We start from the raw sequence: 16,463 nt of genomic DNA, 5'->3' as shown, positions 1-16,463 counted from the left end.
CAAATGAGCGACTTCTAAAATTAGGATGGCTTGGAGAATTCTTTTGTGCTGTTATTTCTGAGGCCTGTAAGAGTGAGAAGAGAAATACTTGCAATTTTCAGGCTAGGACAAAGCTCAGTAATTCAGGACTGAACAATAATGAAAAAAAAGAGAATCACAAAAGGGAAAGCTGGCCACAGTCACTATTACAGCCCCTGCAGCTGTTCACACCATGTTCAGTGCCAGAGATATAGAAAATATCCCAAAGACCAGGGTATTAGCACAGGGTACAGACCTTTAAGGATGTTTGTACTTTGTGGCAAAAGTTCTCAGAGTCTGAATGTGATCAACACAAAACTCTTAAAATCACAACATTGGTATTAAGATAATTAAGGAACTCTTAATTCCTTAATTCAGGAATTCTTAATTCCTATTTCCTTCCTCTGGCATCACAGGTAGTTCAGTGCTGGTTAAATAAATGTGAAGACAGCTGTCTCAATCCCTGGGCTCAAGCACCAGTTTCCTCGTTTCATTGTCCCATGCTGGTCCTTGCTATGCTGACTGCCTTGGGAGAGATGCTGCAAAGCACCATGGCGTAGCATTCTCCTTTCCACTTTGGAGCAAATTGTTAAAAAGAATGAGGACAAGATAAAATCAACACCTGTTTGAATCCTGGGTGAGTAGCATCTTCTTAAGGGGCTGTCATTTGGGAGGTGTTACCAGCTGGAACCACTGGGGATTATTACACTTTAGTCAAGCACAGATTAGGTTTTGGCCAGATTGTCTAGATTTAGATAATTTTGCACTGAATGGGGCTGTTAACAGGCATTTTTTCATATGGACAGCTCTTTTCCCTGTCAGTATCCACAAATGATTCCTTCATTTTGCCTTCCTAATAAGTGCAATATTAAAAATGTTCTCTGTAAAGCTGAACCATAGATGAATCCTATTATCACAAGGTCCCATGATTTGCTGGCTCAAGAGAGTGCAAGATTCTTGGAAGTTCATGTATACTTATGAAGAAAGACTGTAATTTTATGCAGAAAGTATTATTTTCTGTTACATCAAAATCTATGGTGATTAATTATGACTCCAAGTGGTCAAGTTTCTCATCTTGCCCGAAAAAATTTTTTCTCAGTTTGGAATTAAATTCAAGCACCTTTTAAAAAAGGTGTGAGAGTGCATGTGTGAGTATGCCTGCATTTCTTATCCATTTGTTCATGGATAGTATTTTGGGCAAGAAGTATCTCTCACTCCATTTTCACATAAACAAGTCAAAAATGGCTGTGAAGACTGGCATTTCACTCACACATGACTCAGGGATGTTGTTCTGCCCCTTTGCAAAGCACCAGTGTGTTTGTGCACTGAGCAAAACCAAGGTCATTGGGTTGGATCAGCCACCAGCTAGGACTAGTGTTTGTGGCTTGACCAAGATACACTACAACACTCGTTCCCATTGAAAACAGAGACACAGGCATTTGCTGCAAGGGTGTATTATATCATCATCAGATGGTTCATATTATTCTCTGACAAAATAATGCATCAGTATTTATTATGAAAGCTAACTGATTTGGTCCTGTGTCAATTTTATTTGCCATCAATACTGTTTTAGTTTTTGGTGGAACTCTGCCAACTTTTCCTGTTCTCCTTGCTCCAACCAAGCCTCTGAAAGCTGACTTTCAGGCTGTCTGTGATTAGACAGTGGAGTCTCTGTAAGTGTGGTCTCATATGAGCAGCTGTATGTTTTTTCTGTAGAGGGAACTTGTCATTAAAGAACTGAGAAGATGAGTGGGTGGTACCTTGGGCTGTTTTTCTTTTAATTTGTCCCTCGTTTACTTTAGACACTATGAAGGAGTCCGAATTAGTTGATGGTGCCCACAATTCACTTGTACTGATGAAGGCAGCTTGACAGCTGCATAAATCACTGCTAGATACCACTAATAGATTGCTGCATACAAATTTGTAGAGGACCACCCAAGCATAGCTCGGGGGCGGCCTGCAGTCATACTAGTCTTGCACAGGAGTACAGTAATGCAAATTTGCTTAACTCTTTGTTAGCATTTTGTATAGTTTTCCTTTTAAGGAAGGTATCGTCATTTCCCCACTTGCTCTTAGGCTTATTTGCAGCCAGGTGAAGAAAGTTGCTAGTGTCCAGTGCCTCCCACTACCAAAAGTTGCAGGCTCGAATTAAGTTTTATTTGCCTGTTCATAGAGGGGTACCAGCTTGCTTTCTCATCTTGAATTGTACAGTCTGGTAGGAGGAAGAAGAAGAGTGAAAGGGGTGGGAGAAATGAGCTTCTAGATCAGTGGAGGTACTTCTTGTATGCTAGAGAGAAAAGCTTGGGCAGGGCAAAGCAATCATTAAACAGCTACAGTGTGCTGCCTGTCTAACAGCGAGGAATTGTATTCTGCCATCTCTAATTAAATACACAATGGAGGTCAGGAATTGGAAACATACCCATTAAAAGGAATAGTACAAGAGCACAGGAACAAGAACTTTTTCTTAGTGGCTGTATGTGCAAATCTTGACAGGGAGTTTAGCTGCTGCATTGAAAGCTAGAAAGCTATTGGTCCATTGCCACCTGAAATGACTGAAGCCCTGGAAGCATTAATCAATAATAAGGTTATGTTACCTGAGATATGTGGTAAACCGTCTGTTCATCAAATTCACCAAACTGTAATACAAACTATTGCATATTGTGTAATACTAACAGCAGATGCTTAATTGAACTAACATGATAGCGTAAAAAAAAAAAAGTGACAGGAAGGAGGTGGGGAAAAAATAAGAGAAGAAGCATCTGTATGTCAGAAGATGTGGAGAATTGCAGGCGCATAATTGAATAAAACAGGAGGATGTTCACGACCATGAATCTCATTATGCAAAGAGATTACTGGGCCTAGACTGATAAGGACAGGACAAACTCAGAGGACCATCACATTCCAAGCGAAAGGTGAAAAGTACACTGTGAGGAGGACCTACGGCCTTCCTCCCAGAAGACCACCCCCCACGATTTGAAGACCCCTGCCCGTAGTTTTAACAACTTCTGCGCAAGCGTAAAGGACTGATAAGCTAATTACCATACGAAGCGGGAGTAGGCGGGTTCAAGTAATGAATATGTATAGGTGTATAATGACTATGTAACACTTCGTAGTGTAAGATTGAAACGAAATTCCCTGGAGGGTGCAGTCCATTGTTGGAGCAGGAGACTCCCTGGCCACCCAGCGCTGTTTTGCTTGTTGCTGCTTGCTAAATAAAGAAATTGGGAACTCTGACTCAGCCAATTTTAAGAAGTCAGTTTATAACAAAATGGTGCCATGACTCGGATCGTGGTTTCCCGACAGAGTCCCATACGGGGATGTGTCCTGCTGGATTTCAGCGGCCCCCGCCTGCGGCTTGGTCTGCCGGAGCCCCAACTGACGAACCCTAAAATTTGGCAACAAGCAAAAGAACACCAGTCAACCCCATAATCTTTGTGCACAAAGTTCCGGACGAAGACGCACAGGGTTGCGCGAGTATAGGCCGGTTTCCCATAAGGTTGGGGTTGGGTTGCCTGGAGCGTGGTGTGTGAGATGCCTGGTAGGGCGAAGCGAGTGCGGACCCTTGGTAGTGTGATTCTCATATCCCGTGAGGGACTGGGCCACGAAAAAGGGCAGTAAAGTGTGTGAGTGTGTGCAGACGCTCCAGAAGATGGGACAGAAGAAGAGCAAGCCTTCTGATCCCATGGGTGGTGTGGGAACTCAGGTGAGGTACCCTCAGATACCACCGGATAGCCCTTTAGGATTGATGTTAAGTAATTGGGAAAATTACCCCTCTAGGCGGGGTAAGGACAAAGTAAAAATGATTTATTATTGTATGGAAGTTTGGGGTGGCAAACAAATTAGGGGAGACCATCTCTATTGGACTGTTTTCGGGTCCTTTGAAGAGTGGGTCTGCCAAGCCTTAAATATTTATGATAATTCAAAGGAACCTTTTTAATCCAGAAGAAAGTGAGTATGCACATGTATGGATAGCATCAGATACTCAAATAAAATTATACCCTCTTAAAGGGGGTGGAGGGGAGGTCAGAAAAAAGAAGAAACATATTGAGGATGAAGCTTATACCTCACCCCCTCCTTACATTCCTTCACCTCCGCCTTCGGCACCTTCACCTCCCCCGACTGCACCGGAAGACTTAGGAGATTTAGATTCCCCACCAGATTCTCCGAGGGAGCAAAGAAGAATAACGGGGTCAAACTAGAAGGGGGGGTGCTAATACCAGCTTATACCCCTTAAGGGAGGTGGCTATGGGGGGACCCCAGCGAGGCGTAGGTTATGTAGCAGTTACCCTTAACTCAGGGGACGTCAGAGAATTTAAGAAAGAGATGGGGAATCTGCTGGAGGACCCTCTGGGTGTGGCAGAATGAGTAGATCTGTTCCTGGGACCAAATACTTACACTTGGGATGAAATGCAAGCTATAATGGCAATATTATTCACTGCCGAGGCGAGAGAGATGGTCAGGAGGGCAGGAATGAGGATCTGGAACCAACAGCACCAACAGGGTCCGGCAGCAGATGTAAAATGGCCTCTGAATAGACCCAATTGGAATAATCAGAATGAGATTGATAGAGGCCACATGCAGGACCTAAGGACAATCGTAGTCCAAGGCATAAGAGAATCAGTCTCTAGGGGACAAAACATAAACAAAGCCTTTAGTCAACACCAGAAAAAGGATCAAACCCCTACCGAATGGCTAGAAAGGCTGAGAAAAAAACCCTCCAGCTCTACTTGGGAATAGATCCAAATACACTGGTGGGGCAGGCATTGTTAAAAACACAGTTCGTGGCAAAAGCCTGGACAGATATTAGAAAGAAATTAGAAAAGATGGAGGACTGGCAGGATCGGGGGTTGGATGAATTGCTTAGAGAGGCACAGAACGTTTATATCCAGAGGGAGAGTGAAACTCAGAAACGGCATGTTAGAATGATGGTAGCTACGATAAGAGAGGGACAGAGAGTGGATGGGGGTGGGAGAAAACAGGAAGGCTAAAGAACGGGATCGAAGGAATCGGAGAGGGGGAGAGAAAAGAGGGCTATTACCTGCTTTTATTGTGGAGGTAGAGGCCACACAAAGAAGAACTGTAGAAAGAGAATGATGGATGAGAAAATGTTTGAAGAAGAGTAGGGGTGTCAGGGGCTCTATTTACTGGGGACTAAAGAACGAACTGAGCCCTTGATAAAGTTAAAAGTAGGTCCCCGACAACAAGAGATAGAATTTCTAGTGGATTCAGGAGCAGAGAGATCTACTGTTCAGTCACTGCCCCAAGGTTGTGAAATTTCATCAGAAAAAGTACAAGTGGTTGGGGCAAAAGGGGTACCGTTTGGAGTACCTGTTATCAAAGATGTGCTCCTCAAACCAGATTCTAAAATGGGGATAGGATCCTTGTTGACTGTACATGAAGTGGACTATAATTTGTTGGGGAGAGATTTAATGATTGAATTGGGTATTAGCTTAGAAGCAACCAAACATAACCTTAAAATTAAACTATGCCCCTTATGGGTCGAGGATGAAACCAAGATAAACCCCTAAATATGGTACACTCCTGACACTGCAGAGAAATTAAATATTGAGCTTTTTATGGTGACTATCCGAGATCCTGAGGTACCGGTGAGAAGTAAACAATACCCTATATCTCAGGAGGGAAGGCAAGGATTAAAACCAGAAATTCAGAGATTGATAAAGCAGGGATTATTGGAGCCCTGCATGTCTCCTTTTAACACCCCCATATTGCCTGTAAAAAAGGCAGATGGGAATTATAGATTAGTCCACGACCTAAGAGAAATCAACAGAAGAACTATAATTAGATTCCCCGTAGTAGCTAACCCACACACACTTTTATGTCAGTTAGGCCCAAATGACCAGTGGTACAGTGTAATAGACTTGAAGGACGCTTTCTGGGCGTGCCCCCTTGAAAGGGAATGTAGAAATTATTTTGCCTTTGAGTGGGAGGACCCAGATACTCATAGGAAAACCCAACTTTGGTGGACAGTCCTCCCCCAGGGGTTCACCGAATCCCTAAACTTATTCGGACAAGCTCTAGAACAGATCTTACAAGATTACCAGGTAGGAGACACTCTCACCCTGGTTCAGTATGTAGATGATCTTTTAATCGCAGGGGAAGATGAAGAGATGGTGTGAGAGGAAAGCATCAGGCTGCTAAATTTTCTGAGCTTGAAGGGACTGAAAGTGTCTAAATCCAAATTACAATTTGTAGAAAAGGAAGTTAAATACTTAGGGCATCGATTAAGCCAAGGAACTAAAAAGCTAGATCCAGAAAGAGTTAAGGGAATACTTTCCCTACCACACCCAAAACCCAAGAGGCAAGTCCGGCAATTATTAGGATTGGTCGGGTATTGTAGACAGTGGATCGAGGGGTATAGTGGAAAAGTAAAGCTCTTATACAACAAAATAACTAAGGATGGATTATTAAAATGGACCCAGGAGGACGATGAACGGTTAGAGGAACTAAAAACTGACCTAGTAAATGTTCCTGTTCTGAGCCTGCCTGACTTAAAAAGACCATTCTTCCTGTTTGTTAATATAGAGGAAGAAACTGCATTTGGAGTATTAGCTCAAGAATGGGCAGGAAAAAAGAAACCAGAAGCATATATGTCAAAATTGTTAGATCCTGTAAGTCAGGGATGGCCTACGTGTCTACAAGTTGTGGTAGCAGCCGCTTTGTTAACTGAAGAAGACATAAAATAACCTTTGGAAGTGAATTGAGAATATTATCACCTCATAATATCAGAGGTGTGCTGCAACAAAAAGCAGACAAATGGATAACTGATGAGAGATTGGTCAAATATGAGGCGATTCTCATTACATCCCCCCACCTAACCCTTGAAACCACATCATTACAAAATCCAGCCCAATTTTTATATGGAGCACCTAATGAAAATCTCATCCATGATTGTCTTAGTAATATAGAAGAGCAAACTAAAATAAGGCCAGATTTGGAAGAAGAGGAATTGGAAAAGGGAGAAAAGTTATTTGTAGACGGGTCCTCTCGGGTGGTAGAGGGGAAAAGAAAATCAGGATATGCCATAATCAACAGAAAAACCTTCGAAGTGATAGTCAGGACCTTTGAGTCCTGGCTGGTCAGCACAGGCATGTGAACTATATGCTGTATTAAAGGCTTTACTGTTGTTGAGAGGAAAGTTAGGAACTATATATACAGATTAACAATTTCACCAAAAGACTCACTGGGGAACCCAAGCGTCGGTAGATCAATTTGCAACTAAATATATGTGTATCGGGATATATGATATAGCCAAATGAGTGGTGGGAGAATGTCTCATTTGCCAAAAAGTAAATAAACACCAGATAAGAAAACAAGTGCATGGAGGAAGAAATTTAGCTCAGAGGCCTTTTGCGAGAATACAAATAGACTTTACTGAATTACCAAAAGTAGGAAAATAGAAATATTTATTAGTAATTATAGATCACCTGACCTATTTTGTAGAGACCTTTCCCACGGCACGAGCCACAGCTCATACAGTAACAAGAATATTACTTGAAGAAATTATACCCCGATATGGAATAATAGAAGTAATAAATTCAGATAGAGGCCCACACTTTGTATCTAAAGTGGTCAAAGAAATTTTGGCTGCCCTGGGTACATGGTGGCAATACCACACCCCGTGGCACCCTCAAAGGTGGTTGAACGCATGAATGGAGAAATAAAGAAACAGCTTACCAAATTAATATTAGAAACTAAAATGTCCTGGGTAAAATGTCTCCCCTTGGCCTTATTAAATATCAGAACCCAGCCCCGAACTGATGTAGGGATCTCTCCCTTTGAAATGTTATATGGAATGCCTTATGATTTCGAAATGCCCCCTGATCACCCTCAAATTAAAGAGGCAAGAATAATATCCTACCTAATACAACTAATGGCAAGGAGAAAACAACTACAAGCCTGGGGAATGGTGGTACAAAGGCCTCCTTTGGACATAACAATGCATCAAATTCAACCAGGAGATAAAGTATTGATTAAATCGTGGAAAGAATCTTCCTTGACCCCCAGCTGGGAAGGACCCTATGTTGTTCTTATCACTACAGAAACTGCTATTCGAACTGCTGAGAAGGCGTGGACGGATGCCAGTCCTGTAAAAGGACCTATACGAGATTCGTCCTGGCAAGTGACCAGCTCTCCCGGGGATCTACGAGTCACCCTTCGAAAGACCTAAATGAACACTGTGAAAATCAAGGCACAAGACACCATAAAAGAACTCAATAAGTGAGACATTAGTATTTTGTCCAATCGAAACCTGTATTTGTTTCCCTATTTGTGTATAGAGTATAACATATGTAAAGAAGGCTGGTGGATTCATAATACATATGAGGTGAACCTCCGATCTAGCTGTAACCAGTGTTACTGACTGGAACGGAGATTAACTAACTGGATCCTAAAATTGGAATAACAACAGGGAAAACAATTGGGAAAAAACAAACAAACAGAAAAGCAAAACCAAACCGAACCAAAACAAAACACAACTCCAAAACTCGGTGGGAAATTGGTATTAAAGGAATAAATCCTGAAAAAAAGAGTACACTCACCCTAACTGGCCTACAAAATACCAACTTCAAATTCCCTGTCAAGGGCCTGAGGTTAAAGCTAAAAACTGGGAGGCCTATGTATCCTGGAGTAGAGGTAAAATGTACCCCTGAAGAATACGACTGCTGCCGAGAAGATGAAACACACTGCTGCTCTACGCAACAGAGTAGGCAGAGGAGGCAGAGACGTACACCAGTGGGGAAAAATTTCAAACCCTACTCTGAGGAAAAAAAAAAAAGGCTCCCAAGAAGTAAAGGCCAGAAAGGGGTGCAAAGCACCTTGACTCTGAAGGAGCAAGGCCCCCCCTTTCTATAGAAGTTGTAAAAACTTTCCGAATCCTACCAACCTTCTATTGGATTTATTGGACTATCTGGATAACAAAGAAATGGAGTTTCCACCCTTCTCAATCCATTCTGAGCATACTGCTCATAACACATATACCACAAGCATGGGCTGGACTGAACCACCAGCCCCATCAACCTTTTGAATGGACGCTAACTACTGAAAGAGGTAACCAAAAGCAAATACAGACTATAATAACATCAGGGGCACCATCATTTGTAAGTCCCCTGTGTACACTGGTGCCCGTAACACCTTGCACACAGGACTCAGGATTTTATATTTGTCCCAGTTCCAACCCAGGAAAAAGCTACTGCAATTATCCTGACCAATTCTATTGTAAGTACTGGGGATGTGAGACTATAGCCTCAGATTGGGTACCAGGAGCAGGGCCTTTCATATTATTAATTTTAACCTTAACTTTGGGCCCTTGTGTATTCAACAAAATAGTAGCAATCATTAAGAATAAGTTAGAAACAGCTCATTTAACGATCATGGGAACTAAGTGTGAACCTCTGAGAGAAACACCAAAAATGGAGGAAACTCATCCTGAGCCAGCAAGCCCTTGACAGATTTGATGAACAACATGGTGAAAAGAAAAAGGGGGGACTGTGATAGGTGGTAAACCGTCTGTTCAACAAATTCAGCGAACTGTAATATGAACTATTGCATATTGTGCAGAATTGCAGGGACATAATTGAATAAAACAGGAGGATGTTCACGACCATAAATCTCATTATGCAAAGAGATTACTGGGCCTAGACTGATAAGGACAGGACAAACTCAGGGACCATCACATTCCAGGCGAAAGGTGAAAAGTACACGGTGAGGAGGACCTACGGCCTTCCTCCCAGAAGACACACCCCCCCCCCAATGATTTGAAGACCCCTGCCCGTAGTTTTAACAACTTCTGCACAAGTGTAAAGGACTGATAAGCTAATTACCATACGAAGCGGGAGTAGGCGGGTTCAAGTAATGAATATGTATAGGTGTATAATGACTATGTAACACTTCGTACTGTAAGATTGAAACTAAATGCCCTGGAGGCCACTGTTGGAGCAGGAGACTCCCCGGCCGCCCAGCGCTGTTTTGCTTGTTGCCGCTTCCTAAATAAAGAAATTGGGAACTCTGACTCAGCCAATTTTAAGAAGTCAGTTTATAACATTACCAATCATGGGACATGGGATTAGAAGTTGAAAATCCTCATTCTTATCAGATGCTCTGTGTCATTTGCAGGGCTCTCTAGGGCTGCTCTGTCACGCAGCTACTATGGCTTTCTGCAGTGGCAGCTGCTAATGGATTCCTGACCTTTGGGCTAATGACTATGGTATCAGCAGCTTTATGTTTGCTATGTGCTTTATTAGGGAGTACTTTTCTCACTTTAAAAAAACTACAGACTTGTGCTAACAGAGTACTCTCTTCCGTCATTTCCCATGTCAGCCTGCTGCAGTGCTATCATGGTAAAAAACTCCATGTCTTTCCTCCCAGTATAACATTAATCAAAATGCCAATATAACATCATCTTATCCTTATCTTTTAGTTGTTACTAGAGACAGGGGTACCTAAAATAGGAATTTCCACATTCCACAATCATAGCCTGACCTCTAACTGAATGGAAATACAGAGTCAAAACTTCATAAATGTGTATTTCTGTAATTTGCACATAATTACCATAAGTATGTGCAAATTACAATTCACAGCTGGGTTTTTAGTACAAACAGTTATTTGTATGGGCAGTTGCAAGGACTGGTCATGGTGTTTGCATGTGTGAATGCATACATGTCTGTGTTGAGATTGTATGATCTGTCTTGTGGGAAGGAAGTCAAAATCACAAACAAGTATTGTCTAACTTGAGGGATTCAGCAAGGGAATTACTCTGCATGTCTTTTTTTTTCCTCTGTTGGCCTTTCATTTCTTGCCATACCTGTTTCTGTGCTAGCATCTGGAAATTCCCTCTTTGTGTCATCTGATTTGATTTGACCAGTTTTGGGCATCTTCAAGTCAATTAAAATCTCCTGTTGGATGAGCATCCTCAGCATCACAGTGCCCTAGCCCCAAAGTCTCAGTCTAAAGGAGGCGAGTGGCAAGGAAAGAAGACAACCTGAAAGAACTGACATGCTTGTTCACACCTGTAAAAGGAAAAAAAAAAAAAAAAAAGGTATTTGAGCAAACGTTCACACTTACTTACAGCTTTTTTCTGTTAAAAGAAGTCTTTGTTTTCCAATCAAAGACCAACAATAATACTTTCTGACTTAGAATCACTCATATTCCAATACTGGATATGATAGAGTAGTATATATAATGGCAGTGACCATTAAGAAACAGGAGATGTGTCAATCGGGAGTTTTAATTGCAGGTAAAAACATGTCAGAAGTGTTTACTAGCAGTGAACTGAGCAGACAGACATCCTTCAACATGAAGATGATTTAGCATATATTTCATGAGTTACATGTACCATCAGCTAAACATCACACCTTACACAATCATGAAAGCACAAGTGGTCGTGATAAATCTAAAAAGACTTCATCAGTTTTAAGTATTTGCGGCATTCCCACACTCAGTTAGTGTTCTGAGAAACTGGCAAATGGGTGCAGATACAAAGGGTAGCAGGGGCATTAAGTGGTGTTAACAAATGCCATGAAATCTCTTAGATTACATTTATTGACTTGGTACCGCTAAAGAAAAAACTTTTTTTTTTAAAAAAAAAAAAAGCCTAAAACATACTCTTGTGCACATCTGGTTTGGTTTTATTTCTTTAAAATTAGATTTGTTTTCCTCCTCCACTCACAGGAAATATATTTAGAAACAATGTTCATCTTGGAATGGCACGCAGTGGTATGGCAGGCTGACACTTTTTGAAATCTGTTTACTTTCTACAAGTCAACAGTTGCTAAAAAGTTCCTGGAATGAACAGTGTTTTTTATCCCTTGAGTGTTTGGACCCTTGCATCCAATTATAGTACTTTCTTGTACTAATGATTAACCTCCAAACTGCCTTGAAGGCTGTAACACCCATTATCAAGAGAAAAAAATAAAAAGCTTAAATGAGTTTGTGCAGTGAAATGTTGTGTTCTTCCAGGGTCCCTTGGTGTTTTCCTGCTGGTCTGCTCCTGAAAGTGGCAATGCCAGGCTGTCCCTGCAAGACACTGGGCTCCCAGGCTGGTCCCCTGCCTGCTAGTTGCTGCCAATGCTCTCACACCATTACACGGAAGCAATATTTGGCTTTAACAGCAAAACTTATGGTTTTGGATATGCAGCAAGATGGTCCAGAAGATAATTTTACATAATTTTCTTTCTGGCCTTTCTTGCCTAATGCAAAAGACCCAGAAAAACAGTAAGTTTTGGGTCCTCTCTGCTGCAACATCTGTAAAGAAAATTTTGCCTTTCAGCTCCAGAGTAGTTATTTCCTGGGTTCAGAGGTTTGCTCACAACATTCCTTGCCAGGTATGGTGGTCTTAGTTACAAGCTAGACTCTTGGCCATGCTTGTGTAGGAGCTCCCTGTACTCCAAATGCCATAGCAGGGCCTCAGTGAGAATGTGCTGTTGGTAATACCAAGACATGAACTGCACTTTCAAGGGCTCATGGACCTGGCCAATCCACAGGACTGGTTTCCATAGCTCCTGGGGTGGCTGTTTAGCCTGGCTAGGCTTATGGCCTTGGGGTTTCACTAATGACCATGCTCAGGCCCTTGCATCTCCATGAGTAACCTTCCCACCACTTGAGATGGCTTGCTGGGAGACCAGGACCCTATAGGACCATCAGTGCAGTAGCACAGGTATGGACTGATGAGAGATCTAGAAGAGAGAGAGCTAGAAATTAATATGGCTTCGGCAATCAAGGACAACAAGAAATGTTTCTGTAAGTACGTCAACAGCAAAAGAAAGACCAGGGAGAGTCTCCATTCCCTGCTACACGCAGGAGGAAACATGGCAACAAGTGATGAGGAAAAGGCTGACGTGCGTAATGCCTTCTTTGTGTGAGTCTTTAATAACAAGACTAGTTGTACTGAGGGAATCCATCTCCTCAGCCAGATGACAGACTCTGGGAGAACGACTCCCCTGCAATCCAGGAGGAGACAGTCAGTGACCTCCTGCATCACACAGACACACACAAGTCTGTGGGACCGGATGGGATACACCCGAGGGTGCTGAAGGAACTGGCTGGGTGCTCGCCAAGCTGCTTTCCATCATTTACCAGCAGTCCTGGCTGACCGGGGAGGTCCCAACTCATTGGAAATTGGCCAATGCAACACCCATCTATAAGAAGGGTTGGAAGGATGATCCGGGAAATTACAGGCCTGTCAGCTTGAATTCAATGCCCGGGAAGCTGATGGAGCAGCTCATCCTGAGTACCATCACACAACACACGTGTGACAGCCAGATGCTCAAGCCCAGTCAGCATGGGTTTATGAAAGACAGGTTCTGCCTGACAAACATCTCCTTCTATGACAGGGCGACCTGGTTATTGGATGAGGGAAAGGCTGTGGAAGTTGTCTACCTTGACTTTAATAAGGTCTTTGACATGATTTCCCATAGTATTCTCCTGGCAGCAGCTTGGATGGGCACACGCTTTGCTGGGTAAAAAACTGTCTGGATGGCTGGGCCCAAAGAGTTGTGGTGAACGGAGTTAAATCCAGTTGGCAGCCGGTCACAAGTGGTGTCCCCCAGGGCTTGGTTTTGGGGCCACTCCTGTTTAACATCTTTATTGATGATCTAGAGGAGGGGATCGAGTGCACCCTCAGTCAGTTTGCAGATGACCCCAAGTTGGGTGGGAGTGTTGATGTGCTCGAGGGTAGGGAGGCTCTGCAGAGAGACCTGGACAGGCTGGAGCCATGGGCTGAGCCCAACTGGAGGAGTTTCCATAAGGCCAAATGCCGGGGGCTGCCCTTGGGCCACAACAACCCCCAGCAGCGCTACAGGCTTGGGGAGGAGTGGCTGGAGAGCTGCCAGTCAGAGAGGGACCTGGGGGTGTTGATTGACAGCCAGCTGAACAGGAGCAGGAGCCAGCAGTGTGCCCAGGTGGCCAAGAAGGCCAATGGCATCCTGGCTTGTGTCAGCAATAGCGTGGCCAGCAGGGACAGGGAAGGGATCTGACCCCTGTACTCGGCACTGGTGAGGCCGCCCCTCGATTCCTGTGTTCAGTTTTGGGCCCCTCACTCCAAAAAGGACATTGAATGACTCGAGCGTGTCCAGAGAAGGTCAACGGCTGGTGCAGGGTCTGGAGCACAGGTCGTACGGGGAGCGGCTGAGGGAACTGGGGGTGTTTAGTCTGGAGAAGAGGAGGCTGAGGGGATACCTCATCGCCCTCTACAGCTGCCTGAAAGGAGGTTGCAGAGAGCTGGGGATGAGTCTCCTTAACCAAGTAACAAGTGATAAGACAAGAGGGAATGGCTTCAAGTTGCACCAGGGAAAGTTCAGACTAGATATTAGGAAGCATTTCATTACAGAAGGCGCTGTTGGGCATTGGAATGGGCTGCCCAGGGCAGTGGTGCAGTCCCCATCCCTGGAGGTGTTTAAGAGTCGGGTTGACATAGCTCTGGGGGATATGGTGTAGTTGGGAACTGTTAATGTTAGGGTAATGATTGGACTAGGTGACCTTCAAGGTCTTTTCCAACCTTGATGATTCCGTGATTCTGTGAGATGAGCCAGGCACCCAGCCTTTTTACTGCACGTTGCTCAGGCTGCCCATCTCAAAGAAACTTTGGCAGTTAACTCTCCCCACTAGTCACCCCTAAAATGGCTTATGCAGGCAAAGTTGGGTCTTGCCAGACATGAAAAGGAGTCAATTACATTAAAAACAACTGGAAGTTTACATCATGACTTGGTCTTGGTGCTGTGCAAATCCTCCAAAAAAATCTGGGTGCTATATGTGCTAAGGAAAACCTGCCTCCATGAGGAGACTGGGAAATCTAGTATTCAGTCTAGGAAGGTTGTTTCAGGGCTATACTCAACTGTATGTTCTATATAGGGCATATGGCCTTTACACCCTTTCTGAGCTAGATGATGATTAGGAAAGAATTTTTTGTCAGGAGGAATGGTGTAAGCCAACAAATACTGAGCAAGCTAATAAACATTTAAAACATTCATAGGCATTCTGAGTCTTTATTTATTAGTTCATACTACTTGCCCAGTAACTCGTGTGGATAATTCTTTGCCTCCTTGTGATCCCAGTCTACTGCTGGGGATTCTTCAATGTTGAACATCTGAGCTGTGTTTATCAGCATTTTTTGTTTGGTTTGGTTTTTTTTTGTTCGGTTGTTTTATTTTTTTTAAGAGATCATGTGTCACACATAATCATATCATACAATATGTCTCCATTTCCTAGTTGGACAATGGTATTTAAATTTAGGGAGTCAGTTTTGTTTACCAGCTCAAGTATCTGAGTCCACAAGCATTTCCTGATTTCTACAGATAAATTGGTGGCATCATCAGCATTCCGCCAGGACAGCTCAGCAGCTTATCTGAGTCCATCAAAGAACAAGACACTCATTGCCGTCTAAGGTGACTTCTGCTTCTTAATATGAGTGAATGTTTCTGGAAGGTTTTTGAGCTGAAGTCCTATGGTTCTGCAGAGCTGCCACTGCCTGCCAGGGAGAGTGTTAGGATCCGGCTGGCTGCTTTCTCTCAAATGGCTGTTTTAATGAGGTAGCCCGGCAGCTGCTCTGAGCTGCTCTGTTTCCAGATACATTATTTGGTGTGAGAATTACTGTCTTCCAGAAATTTAAATTATGCGGTGGTCAGAAACACTACCTGAGTACTCAGAAACACTACCTCACTACTCTGTGAGTACAAAAGCAGTGGTCTGATTAACTGAGCAGTAATTGGAAATTTTAACTCAAGGTATTTTTACAAAAAACCTTAGATGACTACAGAGGACTAGTTGCAGTCCTCCTTTGTTACCTCATGGTTCATCCTTGAAGAAGTGGAGGGAGAAAACAGCAACAACTTGTCTCTGACATCTTATTTTAGCTATCAAGAAATGAGGTAGGTTTTTAATTTTTAAAAAGATAATGATAAGGTATCACATATTGAAAGATGATTAACTGTACAACAGGTTGGATCCACTTAACAGGCTTTTAATATGTGTTAAAAGGTGTGTTTGTAACAAAAATGAAGAAATGAGAAAATTAACATCAATGTGATCAGTGTAAAGGCTCTTGTTTTCTTTTAATTCTTTTGGGTTTGTGTTTCTTTGTCATTAAAGCTCAGCTAATCTCTTGTATCTTGGAGCCAGTTCTTACTGACAGGGTAGAAGGAATAAAAAACTCCCACTGTCTTGGTGATAAGTTATCTAAAGAAAGATCACCCATTACACAAACTTTCTCTGTTCATCCTCTCAGATGTTTTGAGCTTTGAGAAGGATTAAAAGGAAAAAAGATGAAGAAGAATACATGCTAAAACTTTAAAGTGTCCTTTGGGAAGGTATGTAGCTAAGCAAATTAGCCTTACTCTCCTCTCACACTAATGTAACCCCAAAAGAACTACACAGAAATAGAGAACTGTATCAGTGTAAAAACAGGATGAGGGAGAGAAAAATCAGTCCCAAGCTGC

The 16,463-nt window shown here is 42.9% G+C and overlaps 1 long non-coding RNA gene across 1 annotated transcript; it reads left to right on the top strand.

The window, feature by feature from the left end:
• Window positions 1–3,632: 3,632 nt before the first annotated feature.
• On the top strand, window positions 3,633–16,170 carry LOC113490183. The gene is made up of 3 exons (XR_003400170.1): window positions 3,633–3,838; window positions 5,142–5,145; window positions 16,160–16,170. It is a non-coding gene; the product is annotated as an uncharacterized LOC113490183 (long non-coding RNA).
• The last annotated feature ends 293 nt before the right edge of the window (window positions 16,171–16,463 follow it).

This window comes from Athene cunicularia (assembly GCF_003259725.1).
Source record: "Athene cunicularia isolate RWA chromosome Z unlocalized genomic scaffold, athCun1 chrZ_part2, whole genome shotgun sequence".
NCBI classification, from domain to species: domain Eukaryota; kingdom Metazoa; phylum Chordata; class Aves; order Strigiformes; family Strigidae; genus Athene; species Athene cunicularia.
The sequence above is the reverse complement of the archived record's forward strand: the minus strand, read 5'-3'. Positions and strand labels throughout refer to the sequence as shown.